Source organism: Triturus cristatus, chromosome 5_2 (genome assembly GCF_964204655.1).
Source record: "Triturus cristatus chromosome 5_2, aTriCri1.1, whole genome shotgun sequence".
Lineage (NCBI taxonomy): Eukaryota > Metazoa > Chordata > Amphibia > Caudata > Salamandridae > Triturus > Triturus cristatus.
The window spans coordinates 1,097,419,914-1,097,435,071 of NC_140588.1; positions in this window are offsets into that span (position 1 = coordinate 1,097,419,914).

Below are 15,158 nucleotides of genomic sequence, written 5' to 3' on the forward strand. Positions count from 1 at the left end.
CCTAGCACATGAAGGACACCGGGGCATAGTAGCAACGAAAAGAGCACTCCGTGAAAGAGTCTGGTTTCCAACACTGAACCAAATGGTGGAAACAACACTGAAGGACTGCCCACAATGTCAATTAGTGAGCCGTCCAGATCCCCCTGCAACGCTACAAATGTCTCCACTACCGGAGGGCGTCTGGCAACACGTTGCCATTGATTTCTTTGGGCCATTCAAGTCAGGTCAATATGTGTTGGTCATCATGGACGAATATTCCAGATTCCCCATTGCACAACTATGCACATCCACGAAAGCATACAGCGCCATATCAATACTAGAGGAAGTCTTTGCTGCGTGGGGCATTCCTCAAGTGGTGAAATCCAACAACGGGTCCCCATTCAACAGTCACGACTTTGCAGACTTTGCCCAACACCTCAACTTTAAACACCGGAAGATCACACCACTATGGCCTCAGGCGAACAGAATGATTGAACGTTTCATGTCCACGATCAAGAAAGCAATACAGCAGGCGGAACTCACTCGAAAGAGCATCTAGACAGCACTGAATGAGGTACTAAGAGCCTATCGAAACACACCCCACTCCACCACGGGCAAGTGTCCGGCCACCCTCATGCTAGGATGGCCCGTGCGCACTAGACTACCAATGATAGGTGTCCCCGCGAGTGAACAATACCCCGACTCTGACCATGAGGAGATTGCAGCCACAGACAGGCTGAAGAAAGAGAAAATGAAGGACTACGCGGATGAACGGCGACATGCCTCTCCCGCTGAGATCCGAGAAGGAGATTGGGAGTTAGCGCGACAAGAACAACACCGAAAGACTGACTGCAGATATCACGAAACTCCACTGAAAGTGGTGCAACAGAAAGGAACTATAATCACTGTGGAAACTGACGGAAGACGAGTCACCAGGAATGTGACATACTTCAAGAAGTGCAGCCCGAATGTCAAGGAACTACTGACTGAACTGCGAGTTGAGAAAAGAGAACCAGAGACACCGCCCCGCTGCAGTCAGGCACTGATGGAAATCACTGGCGAACATGAGCGAGGCAGTACTGATCATCAATCACGCCCCAAGCGGACCATTAAGAAACCATCACGCCTGATTGAAGAACTGTAAAGTTGAAACTGTCTTTTCTTTTGTTGTTTCTATTTTGTTTGTTTACAGGGGGGGGAGATGTAATGATGCACCCCACATGAGGGGCACTAGGACCTGCCCGAGGGAGGACGAGGGCGGGCGGAAAGGAAGGAGCTGGGGGCCAGGAATGACAGTTAGCCGATACTCGAGATAGAGCGAAGTCGCAAATAAAGAACCTCCACAAGAACCACGAGTGTCCGTGTTCCTTTTGCCCACGCAGGACACTACACTTGTGTTTGCTGGAAAAAGCGAGGTCCTCATCAAAGGAGACCTGAATGGAAGTGAGTAAAGCAGGCTGTCAGAAACTGCAGCTTTCTGCACGTACCCGGAGTAAAAACCATCAAAAACTACATATCCCATGAGTCTCTCTGCTGGAGACTCATGGGATAAAGTCAGACGACTCAAAGGGAATTACATGCATAATTCTGGTTTCTGGATACTTCCTGTCCTGCGGGGAGAAGTTTTCCCTGGACTTTGTTGTTGATCTGTGAGGAAGTGAGACTGTGGTGTACTTTCAAGCCTCCTGTCTTTCCTCACGTAAGGAAAGAAGCCTGTTTCCCGAACGGCGGTCCGTTCATGTCGAACACCGGCCCGGTGTTCTTTCTGACCTATTTGAGGCTGCCTGTTCTGCTGAGCGGATTTCTGCTAGCCGCTTGTTTTTTTGTTACCGGCAAGGTGTCCCGGAAACGAAGGCAGCTTTGCTTTGGGGGGCTCATCACTAGAGCGGTATGCTCTGATTCTATTCTTCCGTGGTGCTACACAGAAGTAGGCGCGCCATTAAAGCCTTCCACTTGGAGACAAGAGTGGAGAGGCTATTCCTTTATTGTTCTAGTGCTCGCGGGGGTGTGAATTAACATCCTGCGGGGGAATTGGAAACAAACCTTAGTTTTCTTTTTAGGAGTTCAAGGGAACTGCTCTGATTTCTCATTATCTCTAATACTCCATATTTTGAATATTATCTCCTTCCTTTGGATTGGAGTTCAGTGTGAAAGTGAGGCATTGGATTACGTTGAGAGACTTGCATTGCGCTAAAGGATTTCCTTTGTACCCATCACTATTGTCGTACAGGATATTGTCATCGACTAAATATGAGGGCTCTAATAGTTTATTCCTCCATTTATGTTGTATGAGGTATCAGCAGGCAATAAGAATCCTAAAAAGCTTGACATAGACTGTGGAATTCCAGGAGATGTGGTCTGCCTGAGGTTCTTAAGGTACTTAAGAACCCCAGGCAGGTTAAGGTATCCTGACGTACAAGCGAGAATTCAATAAGAGTAGTCTTGATGCAATGAGTTAATGTGCGTTTCTTTGTTCTTTTCAGATGTCAAGATCCCTGCTGTTCCTCTTCCCAATACCCTTTCCCTCACCTGCTCTCCCATCGCTCTGTGTTTGAATATTCTCAGAGTTGGGGCTAACAGGAGGTGGTCCCCTTTGTGCATCATTCCGATTTTGGAGAGTGTTCGTTTGAGGAGCAGTCTGATCCGACACAGGCCATGCAGCAGCAATGCAGGGCAGACCCGGGCCCACGCAGGGGCCCGCCTAAGAGGGCGGCCCCCCTTAGTGCCACAGGATGGCACACGACGGGTCAGCCTCCCAGCCTCTGGGACCCCCGAGGGTCCCCATGCCCACGTCTCTTCCGGGCAGGAGGGGGCAGGGGGGAGAGGTACTTATACCTCTGCCACCCACTGTTTGCCCTCTTTCCTTCTCCTGCCTGGGCGCCGGTTTGGGTCGTGGCTCGTGGGGCCGTGCCGTGTTGTCCTGCCGGGTCGGTCTAGCTGCAGCCTACATCCGGTACGTTCGGGCCCCTTTATCTATCCCTCCCAGCCCCCCTTCCCAGATCGAGGTATCCCTCTCTCGAGGCAGGCCTGCATCTCTTCGGGGCTCTATTATGGCCCTCTCACTCGTGGGCTCCGGCACGACCTTTACTACTGCCCATGGCTCCTGCGGTCACTGGTGGCCTGGGGAGGGTCAGCGGTTGGCCGCCATTCCGGCGGCGCGACTCTGTGGCTTGGGGAGTTTGCGGTTGGGCCTCCATGATCAGTGCTGGAGGCCCCGGGGCACTTTCAGCGCGGTAGTGAAGGGACGATGGAGTCCGTAGGCTACACGGTGCGGGCGAAGCTCCTTTCGCCTCAGCATGCATGCCGCATTCCGCCCTGGGCAGCGCGCCGAGGGATGGATACCTTGCGAGCTGCCATCCGGAACTCGCGGTCGGTATTTGCTGTTCTCGGGGTGAGCTTGTCCGGAGTCGCGCAGTATTCAGGGGCAGTTGTATTCCCCATACTGCCTCCACTGCCTTCCCCTTCCCCCTTGCCATCCGGGAGTGTGCCAAACTGCCCGGAGCTCGCTCCGCCACACCGCGTGTGCATGTGGCATGTACTGAGGGCTAGAGCCTGCCGCCTGCCTACTCGCCGGGAGCCCACCCCGGCGGTGACTTCATTAGAAAAACAAAAAAAAAAGGGAACCGAAGAAAGAGCTGCCTCACCTGGTGCCTGGCCGGAGAAAGTGCCGACTGAAACTGACAAGCGGTGAGTGAGAGAGAGCGTGAATAAATAATCTAGTCCCCGGTGAAGAAAAGGCCAAATCTCGTTGCACACGAGACTCTCGCGGTGGCCATTTTGAAGTCAGCAGTGTTATCCAATCCCCTGTCAGGGATATTCGGCGGCCATTTTGAAGTCAGGCAGAGAACCTGAAATAGCAAACAAGCACTGGCGAGTGCAACAAACATAGCAAACAAGCAATGGCGAGTGCAACGAACATAGCAAATAAGCACTGGCGAGTGCAACGAACATTATGAACAAGCACAGACAAGCGCAACGAACATTGTAAACAAGAACTGGCGAGTGCAATGAACATAGCAAACAAGCACTGGCGAGTGCAACAAACATTATAAACAAGCACAGACAAGCGCAACAAACCACGAGATGACGGAGTCCGCTCCGGCTCCCATGGGTGTGCTGGGAGTCTCGTTCCTATGCCCTCCAGAGCCCCTCACTCTTGAATCGGGCGAGGGCATGGGCCTGCGGTGGCAATAATGGCTAGAAGATTTCACGGACTTCATGAAAGGGTCTCAGGTAACGGACCTGGAACAGAAACTGATTGCCCTCAAGAATCTGGTCGTCAAAGAAGTTGGACAGATCATAAAAGAGCTGCCTATTGAGTCTGCTGGCTCATATGATAAAGTCTGTGAAGCACTAAACCGCAAGTTCCTGCACAAAAAGAATGTCGACTATGAGCGATACACCTTCAACCTAGCTTCACAGGAAAGAGGTGAACAAATGGGTGTATTTGTCACACGTCTGAGACGCTTGGCAAGATACTGTGAGTTTGATAATTTCTCCACCGAAGATGCCCTCCGACTAAGGATCATAGAAGGCTGCCTATCAGAACCCCTGAGGCGCAAACTGCTAAAGAAAAGCTACCCGCTAGAAGAGACTGAAGAAATGACAAGAGTTGAGGATCAAGCTGATGAACACGCAAAGAAGATGGAAGCCGGGAGAAGTGAAAAACGTGAACAGGCATTCAGAATGCAGTCTCGACAAGCGCAGGGACGGTCCTCACCTCAAGTGCGCTACTCCAGATCCAAGAAACAATACCACTCGTCAAGAAACTCACGCCGAAGTGCGAGCCACACTCAGAAACGATCGAAAAGACAATTGAAATGCTACAGATGCGGCTACGACTTCCCGCATGCAGACGCATGCCCGGCACTAGGACAACAATGTCGGAAATGTGGCAGAAGCATCCACTTCAAAAGCATGTGCTGTACATCACACAAGGATGACCAACGGAGACTGCCCCGGCAACACCATCCCTCGGGCAGTCGTCACCACGTCAAAGCAGTTCAGGATAGACGAGACTCATCCACAGGGTCGTCACAATCCAGCTGTCACTCCTGCCGGACCTGTCAATCTCGACGGTCGTCATCGAGAGAATCCAGCTCCCTCTCACCCATCCTACAAGACCGAAACGAATATATCCACTTCGTGGCTGATCCTGACCGGCTAAAAGAATACCCATGGCTAGACATCAGAGTTGGCTCTCATCACACCAAGTTCGTACTGGACAGTGGGGCGTCACTAAACTACCTACCTGTAGCGGAATATCAAAGAATGAGGCCGCCTCCCAAACTGGCTGACGCCCATGTGCAAGTGTACACGTGGATGTCAAAGAAACCACTGCCGTGTCTTGGGAAGTTCGCAACCGATCTATCGTATCGCGATCGCACGATACAAGCCTACATTCACGTTATTGAAGGGCCTGAGGCAGACAGTTTGTTAAGCCTGCCCACTGCAGAAAGACTAAAACTGATAGACATACTATACAAAGTGGATGACAAACTAGATGTCATTCAAAAGTTCCCCAAACTTTTCCAAGGTCTCGGAAAAATGAAAAACTGCCAAGTCAGACTGCACATCAACGAACAAATCACACCGGTGGCCCAACACCACCGAAAAATCCCATTTCACCTGCAAGAAGCAGTGGAGAAGGAGTTACAAGACCTACTAGAGGCTGACATTATAGAGAGAACCGATGGGCCCACAACATGGGTCTCCCCGGTCGTAGTAGTCCCAAAGAAAGGAGAGACAAGCCAAGTCCGCCTGTGTGTGGACATGAGAGCACCTAACACAGCGATAGAGAGAGAGAGAGAGACACCCGGGCCCCCACATCAGCGACATGATCACGTCACTCAACGGAGCAAAAATATTTTCAAAACTAGACCTCAACAAAGGATATCACCAATTAGAGCTGCATGAGCGGTCCAGATACATCACAACGTTCTCAACGCACCTAGGGTTATTCCAGTACAAAAGACTCAGTTTTGGGGTGTCCTCAGCAGCAGAAATATTTCAAGAAGCAATTAGAAGAACAATTCATCATGTGCCTCATGTACTAAATTATAGCGATGACATCCTGGTATACGGAGCAACCACTCAAGAACATGACAGAGCGCTAGATCGGGTTTGTCATGCACTGAGAGAGGCAAACCTCACACTCAACAAGGACAAGTGTGAATTCCACAAGCCAACGCTGAAATTTTTTGGACACATATTCTCCGGAAATGACATGAAGCCAGATCCTGAAAAGGTAGCAGCGCTAAATGACACACCGAGCCCAGAGGACGTTGGCGACGTACGTTCGTTCCTAGGCATGGCCAGCTACTGCTCCAGATATATACCAGACTACGCCACAATAAGTCACCCCCTGAGAACGCTCACCAAACAAGGGCAGCTGTTCCTGTGGTCCACTCATTGTGAAGGGGCGTTCAGAGAGATCAAGAAAGCGGTAGAGTCGGCTAACAACTTGGCCTACTTCAATCCAAAAAAAAAGACAGAAATCACAGTGGACGCCATCCCAGTGGGGCTAGGAGCCATCTTAGCGCAATATGACAGAGAGGAAGACCGACGGCACATTGTAGCATATGCCAGCAGGAGTCTAACAGACACAGAGAGAGCATACTCCCAGCCAGAAAAGGAAAGTTTGGCTGTCGTATGGGCGTGTGAACATTTCCACATATTCATCTTCGGAAAACACTTCACCCTGGTCACTGACCATCAGGCTCTGATCACAATCTTTGGAAACCCTTGAGCAAAAATGCCGTCACGGATAGAGAGATGGGGCCTCAGGCTACAAGAATACACGTACACCATCATACACAAGCCCGGAAAAGCTGAAAACCCTGCCGACTATATATACAGACATCCGATCAAGACCAGCCGATGCGAGCAATCGATTGCGGACAAATACATTCACTTCGTGGTAGATCAGGCTAGACCCCCTGCAGTTCCGCTGGAAGCCATCTGCGAAGCGACACAATCTGACGTCACCCTACAAGAAGTAAAGAGCAGGATACAAACGAACAGCTGGCAACAGGCGCAAACAAAGGGACAAAATGACCGAGAGATGGCAGCGTTCAAGCACGTCCACGAAGAACTGTCCATAGCGACCAATGGTCTCATCCTAAGGGACACGCGAATTGTGATCCCACGACAACTAAGACAAGGGGTCATAAACCTAGCACATGAAGGACACCGGGGCATAGTAGCAACGAAAAGAGCACTCCGCGAAAGAGTCTGGTTTCCAACACTGAACCAAATGGTGGAAACAACACTGAAGGACTGCCCACAATGTCAACTAGTGAGACGTCCAGATCCCCCTGCACCGCTACAGTTGAAACTGTCTTTTCTTTTGTTGTTTCTATTTTGTTTGTTTACAGGGGGGGGAGATGTAATGATGCACCCCACATGAGGGGCACTAGGACCTGCCCGAGGGAGGACGAGGGCGGGCGGAAAGGAAGGAGCTGGGGGCCAGGAATGACAGTTAGCCGATACCCGAGATAGAGCGAAGTCGCAAATAAAGAACCTCCACAAGAACCACGAGTGTCCGTGTTCCTTTTGCCCACGCAGGACACTACACTTGTGTTTGCTGGAAAAAGCGAGGTCCTCATCAAAGGAGACCTGAATGGAAGTGAGTAAAGCAGGCTGTCAGAAACTGCAGCTTTCTGCACGTACCCGGAGTAAAAACCATCAAAAACTACATATCCCATGAGTCTCTCTGCTGGAGACTCATGGGATAAAGTCAGACGACTCAAAGGGAATTACATGCGTAATTCTGGTTTCTGGATACTTCCTGTCCTGCGGGGAGAAGTTTTCCCTGGACTTTGTTGTTGATCTGTGAGGAAGTGAGACTGTGGTGTACTTTCAAGCCTCCTGTCTTTCCTCACGTAAGGAAAGAAGCCTGTTTCCCGAACGGCGGTCCGTTCATGTCGAACACCGGCCCGGTGTTCTTTCTGACCTATTTGAGGCTGCCTGTTCTGCTGAGCGGATTTCTGCTAGCCGCTTGTTTTTTTGTTACCGGCAAGGTGTCCCGGAAACGAAGGCAGCTTTGCTTTGGGGGGCTCATCACTAGAGCGGTATGCTCTGATTCTAATCTTCCGTGGTGCTACACAGAAGTAGGCGCGCCATTAAAGCCTTCCACTTGGAGACAAGAGTGGAGAGGCTATTCCTTTATTGTTCTAGTGCTCGCGGGGGTGTGAATTAACATCCTGCGGGGGAATTGGAAACAAACCTTAGTTTTCTTTTTAGGAGTTCAAGGGAACTGCTCTGATTTCTCATTATCTCTAATACTCCATATTTTGAATATTATCTCCTTCCTTTGGATTGGAGTTCAGTGTGAAAGTGAGGCATTGGATTACGTTGAGAGACTTGCATTGCGCTAAAGGATTTCCTTTGTACCCATCACTATTGTCGTACAGGATATTGTCATCGACTAAATATGAGGGCTCTTATAGTTTATTCCTCCATTTCTGTTGTATGAGGTATCAGCAGGCAATAAGAATCCTAAAAAGCTTGACATAGACTGTGGAATTCCAGGAGATGTGGTCTGCCTGAGGTTCTTAAGGTACTTAAGAACCCCAGGCAGGTTAAGGTATCCTGACGTACAAGCGAGAATTCAATAAGAGTAGTCTTGATGCAATGAGTTAATGTGCGTTTCTTTGTTCTTTTCAGATGTCAAGATCCCTGCTGTTCCTCTTCCCAATACCCTTTCCCTCACCTGCTCTCCCATCGCTCTGTGTTTGAATATTCTCAGAGTTGGGGCTAACAGGAGGTGGTCCCCTTTGTGCATCATTCCGATTTTGGAGAGTGTTTGTTTGAGGAGCAGTCTGATCCGACACAGGCCATGCAGCAGCAATGCAGGGCAGACCCGGGCCCACGCAGGGGCCCGCCTAAGAGGGCGGCCCCCCTTAGTGCCACAGGATGGCACACGACGGGTCAGCCTCCCAGCCTCTGGGACCCCCGAGGGTCCCCATGCCCACGTCTCTTCCGGGCAGGAGGGGGCAGGGGGGAGAGGTACTTATACCTCTGCCACCCACTGTTTGCCCTCTTTCCTTCTCCTGCCTGGGCGCCGGTTTGGGTCGTGGCTCGTGGGGCCGTGCCGTGTTGTCCTGCCGGCTCGGTCTAGCTGCGGCCTACATCCGGTACGTTCGGGCCCCTTTATCTATCCCTCCCAGCCCCCCTTCCCAGATCGAGGTATCCCTCTCTCGAGGCAGGCCTGCATCTCTTCGGGGCTCTATTATGGCCCTCTCACTCGTGGGCTCCGGCACGACCTTTACTACTGCCCATGGCTCCTGCGGTCACTGGTGGCCTGGGGAGGGTCAGCGGTTGGCCGCCATTCCGGCGGCGCGACTCTGTGGCTTGGGGAGTTTGCGGTTGGGCCTCCATGATCAGTGCTGGAGGCCCCGGGGCACTTTCAGCGCGGTAGTGAAGGGACGATGGAGTCCGTAGGCTACACGGTGCGGGCGAAGCTCCTTTCGCCTCAGCATGCATGCCGCATTCCGCCCTGGGCAGCGCGCCGAGGGATGGATACCTTGCGAGCTGCCATCCGGAACTCGCGGTCGGTATTTGCTGTTCTCGGGGTGAGCTTGTCCGGAGTCGCGCAGTATTCAGGGGCAGTTGTATTCCCCATACTGCCTCCACTGCCTTCCCCTTCCCCCTTGCCATCCGGGAGTGTGCCAAACTGCCCGGAGCTCGCCCCGCCACACCGCGTGTGCATGTGGCATGTACTGAGGGCTAGAGCCTGCCGCCTGCCTACTCGCCGGGAGCCCACCCCGGCGGTGACTTCATTAGAAAAACAAAAAAAAAAGGGAACCGAAGAAAGAGCTGCCTCACCTGGTGCCTGGCCGGAGAAAGTGCCGACTGAAACTGACAAGCGGTGAGTGAGAGAGAGCGTGAATAAATAATCTAGTCCCCGGTGAAGAAAAGGCCAAATCTCGTTGCACACGAGACTCTCGCGGTGGCCATTTTGAAGTCAGCAGTGTTATCCAATCCCCTGTCAGGGATATTCGGCGGCCATTTTGAAGTCAGGCAGAGAACCTGAAATAGCAAACAAGCACTGGCGAGTGCAACAAACATAGCAAACAAGCAATGGCGAGTGCAACGAACATAGCAAATAAGCACTGGCGAGTGCAACGAACATTATGAACAAGCACAGACAAGCGCAACGAACATTGTAAACAAGAACTGGCGAGTGCAATGAACATAGCAAACAAGCACTGGCGAGTGCAACAAACATTATAAACAAGCACAGACAAGCGCAACAAACCACGAGATGACGGAGTCCGCTCCGGCTCCCATGGGTGTGCTGGGAGTCTCGTTCCTATGCCCTCCAGAGCCCCTCACTCTTGAATCGGGCGAGGGCATGGGCCTGCGGTGGCAATAATGGCTAGAAGATTTCACGGACTTCATGAAAGGGTCTCAGGTAACGGACCTGGAACAGAAACTGATTGCCCTCAAGAATCTGGTCGTCAAAGAAGTTGGACAGATCATAAAAGAGCTGCCTATTGAGTCTGCTGGCTCATATGATAAAGTCTGTGAAGCACTAAACCGCAAGTTCCTGCACAAAAAGAATGTCGACTATGAGCGATACACCTTCAACCTAGCTTCACAGGAAAGAGGCGAACAAATGGGTGTATTTGTCACACGTCTGAGACGCTTGGCAAGATACTGTGAGTTTGATAATTTCTCCACCGAAGATGCCCTCCGACTAAGGATCATAGAAGGCTGCCTATCAGAACCCCTGAGGCGCAAACTGCTAAAGAAAAGCTACCCGCTAGAAGAGACTGAAGAAATGACAAGAGTTGAGGATCAAGCTGATGAACACGCAAAGAAGATGGAAGCCGGGAGAAGTGAAAAACGTGAACAGGCATTCAGAATGCAGTCTCGACAAGCGCAGGGACGGTCCTCACCTCAAGTGCACTACTCCAGATCCAAGAAACAATACCACTCGTCAAGAAACTCACGCCGAAGTGCGAGCCACACTCAGAAACGATCGAAAAGACAATTGAAATGCTACAGATGCGGCTACGACTTCCCGCATGCAGACGCATGCCCGGCACTAGGACAACAATGTCGGAAATGTGGCAGAAGCATCCACTTCGAAAGCATGTGCTGTACATCACACAAGGATGACCAACGGAGACAGCCCCGGCAACACCATCCCTCGGGCAGTCGTCACCACGTCAAAGCAGTTTAGGATAGACGAGACTCATCCACAGGGTCGTCACAATCCAGCTGTCACTCCTGCCGGACCTGTCAATCTCGACGGTCGTCATCGAGAGAATCCAGCTCCCTCTCACCCATCCTACAAGACCGAAACGAATATATCCACTTCGTGGCTGATCCTGACCGGCTAAAAGAATACCCATGGCTAGACATCAGAGTTGGCTCTCATCACACCAAGTTCGTACTGGACAGTGGGGCGTCACTAAACTACCTACCTGTAGCGGAATATCAAAGAATGAGGCCGCCTCCCAAACTGGCTGACGCCCATGTGCAAGTGTACACGTGGATGTCAAAGAAACCACTGCCGTGTCTTGGGAAGTTCGCAACCGATCTATCGTATCGCGATCGCACGATACAAGCCTACATTCACGTTATTGAAGGGCCTGAGGCAGACAGTTTGTTAAGCCTGCCCACTGCAGAAAGACTAAAACTGATAGACATACTATACAAAGTGGATGACAAACTAGATGTCATTCAAAAGTTCCCCAAACTTTTCCAAGGTCTCGGAAAAATGAAAAACTGCCAAGTCAGACTGCACATCAACGAACAAATCACACCGGTGGCCCAACACCACCGAAAAATCCCATTTCACCTGCAAGAAGCAGTAGAGAAGGAGTTACAAGACCTACTAGAGGCTGACATTATAGAGAGAACCGATGGGCCCACAACATGGGTCTCCCCGGTCGTAGTAGTCCCAAAGAAAGGAGAGACAAGCCAAGTCCGCCTGTGTGTGGACATGAGAGCACCTAACACAGCGATAGAGAGAGAGAGAGAGACACCCGGGCCCCCACATCAGCGACATGATCACGTCACTCAACGGAGCAAACATATTTTCAAAACTAGACCTCAACAAAGGATATCACCAATTAGAGCTGCATGAGCGGTCCAGATACATCACAACGTTCTCAACGCACCTAGGGTTATTCCAGTACAAAAGACTCAGTTTTGGGGTGTCCTCAGCAGCAGAAATATTTCAAGAAGCAATTAGAAGAACAATTCATCATGTGCCTCATGTACTAAATTATAGCGATGACATCCTGGTATACGGAGCAACCACTCAAGAACATGACAGAGCGCTAGATCGGGTTTGTCATGCACTGAGAGAGGCAAACCTCACACTCAACAAGGACAAGTGTGAATTCCACAAGCCAACGCTGAAATTTTTTGGACACATATTCTCCGGAAATGACATGAAGCCAGATCCTGAAAAGGTAGCAGCGCTAAATGACACACCGAGCCCAGAGGACGTTGGCGACGTACGTTCGTTCCTAGGCATGGCCAGCTACTGCTCCAGATATATACCAGACTACGCCACAATAAGTCACCCCCTGAGAACGCTCACCAAACAAGGGCAGCTGTTCCTGTGGTCCACTCATTGTGAAGGGGCGTTCAGAGAGATCAAGAAAGCGGTAGAGTCGGCTAACAACTTGGCCTACTTCAATCCAAAAAAAAAGACAGAAATCACAGTGGACGCCATCCCAGTGGGGCTAGGAGCCATCTTAGCGCAATATGACAGAGAGGAAGACCGACGGCACATTGTAGCATATGCCAGCAGGAGTCTAACAGACACAGAGAGAGCATACTCCGAGCCAGAAAAGGAAAGTTTGGCTGTCGTATGGGCGTGTGAACATTTCCACATATTCATCTTCGGAAAACACTTCACCCTGGTCACTGACCATCAGGCTCTGATCACAATCTTTGGAAACCCTTGAGCAAAAATGCCGTCACGGATAGAGAGATGGGGCCTCAGGCTACAAGAATACACGTACACCATCATACACAAGCCCGGAAAAGCTGAAAACCCTGCCGACTATATATACAGACATCCGACCAAGACCAGCCGATGCGAGCAATCGATTGCGGACAAATACATTCACTTCGTGGTAGATCAGGCTAGACCCCCTGCAGTTCCGCTGGAAGCCATCTGCGAAGCGACACAATCTGACGTCACCCTACAAGAAGTAAAGAGCAGGATACAAACGAACAGCTGGCAACAGGCGCAAACAAAGGGACAAAATGACCGAGAGATGGCAGCGTTCAAGCACGTCCACGAAGAACTGTCCATAGCGACCAATGGTCTCATCCTAAGGGACACGCGAATTGTGATCCCACGACAACTAAGACAAGGGGTCATAAACCTAGCACATGAAGGACACCGGGGCATAGTAGCAACGAAAAGAGCACTCCGCGAAAGAGTCTGGTTTCCAACACTGAACCAAATGGTGGAAACAACACTGAAGGACTGCCCACAATGTCAACTAGTGAGACGTCCAGATCCCCCTGCACCGCTACAAATGTCTCCACTACCGGAGGGCGTCTGGCAACACGTTGTCATTGATTTCTTTGGGCCATTCAAGTCAGGCCAATATGTGTTGGTCATCATGGACGGATATTCCAGATTTCCCATTGCACAACTATGCACATCCACGAAAGCATCCAGCGCCATATCAATACTAGAGGAAGTCTTTGCTGCGTGGGGCATTCCTCAAGTGGTGAAATCCGACAACGGCCCCCCATTCAACAGCCACGACTTGGCCGACTTTGCCCAGCACCTCAACTTTAAACATCAGAAGATCACACCACTATGGCCTCAGGCGAACGGAATGATTGAACGTTTCATATCCACGATCAAGAAAGCAATACAGCAGGCGGAACTCACTCGAAAGAGCATCCAGACAGCACTGAACGAGGTACTAAGAGCCTATCGAAACACACCCCACTCCACCACGGGCAAGTGTCCGGCCACCCTCATGCTAGGACGGCCCGTGAGCACTAGACTACCAATGATAGGTGTCCCCGCGAGTGAACAATACCCCGACTCTGACCATGAGGAGATTGCAGCCACAGACAGGCTGAAGAAAGAGAAAATGAAGGACTACGCGGATGAACGGCGACATGCCTCTCCCGCTGAGATCCGAGAAGGAGATTGGGAGTTAGCGCGACAAGAGCAACACCGAAAGACTGACTGCAGATATCACGAAACTCCACTGAAAGTGGTGCAACAGAAAGGAACTATAATCACTGTGGAAACTGACGGAAGACGAGTCACCAGGAATGTGACATACTTCAAGAAGTGCAGCCCGAATGTCAAGGAACTACTGACTGAACTGCGAGTTGAGAAAAGAGAACCAGAGACACCGCCCCGCTGCAGTCAGGCACTGATGGAAATCACTGGCGAACATGAGCGAGGCAGTACTGATCATCAATCACGCCCCAAGCGGACCATTAAGAAACCATCACGCCTGATTGAAGAACTGTAAAGTTGAAACTGTCTTTTCTTTTGTTGTTTCTATTTTGTTTGTTTACAGGGGGGGAGATGTAATGATGCACCCCACATGAGGGGCACTAGGACCTGCCCGAGGGAGGACGAGGGCGGGCGGAAAGGAAGGAGCTGGGGGCCAGGAATGACAGTTAGCCGATACCCGAGATAGAGCGAAGTCGCAAATAAAGAACCTCCACAAGAACCACGAGTGTCCGTGTTCCTTTTGCCCACGCAGGACACTACACTTGTGTTTGCTGGAAAAAGCGAGGTCCTCATCAAAGGAGACCTGAATGGAAGTGAGTAAAGCAGGCTGTCAGAAACTGCAGCTTTCTGCACGTACCCGGAGTAAAAACCATCAAAAACTACATATCCCATGAGTCTCTCTGCTGGAGACTCATGGGATAAAGTCAAACGACTCAAAGGGAATTACATGCGTAATTCTGGTTTCTGGATACTTCCTGTCCTGCGGGGAGAAGTTTTCCCTGGACTTTGTTGTTGATCTGTGAGGAAGTGAGACTGTGGTGTACTTTCAAGCCTCCTGTCTTTCCTCACGTAAGGAAAGAAGCCTGTTTCCCGAACGGCGGTCCGTTCATGTCGAACACCGGCCCGGTGTTCTTTCTGACCTATTTGAGGCTGCCTGTTCTGCTGAGCGGATTTCTGCTAGCCGCTTGTTTTTTTGTTACCGGCAAGGTGTCCC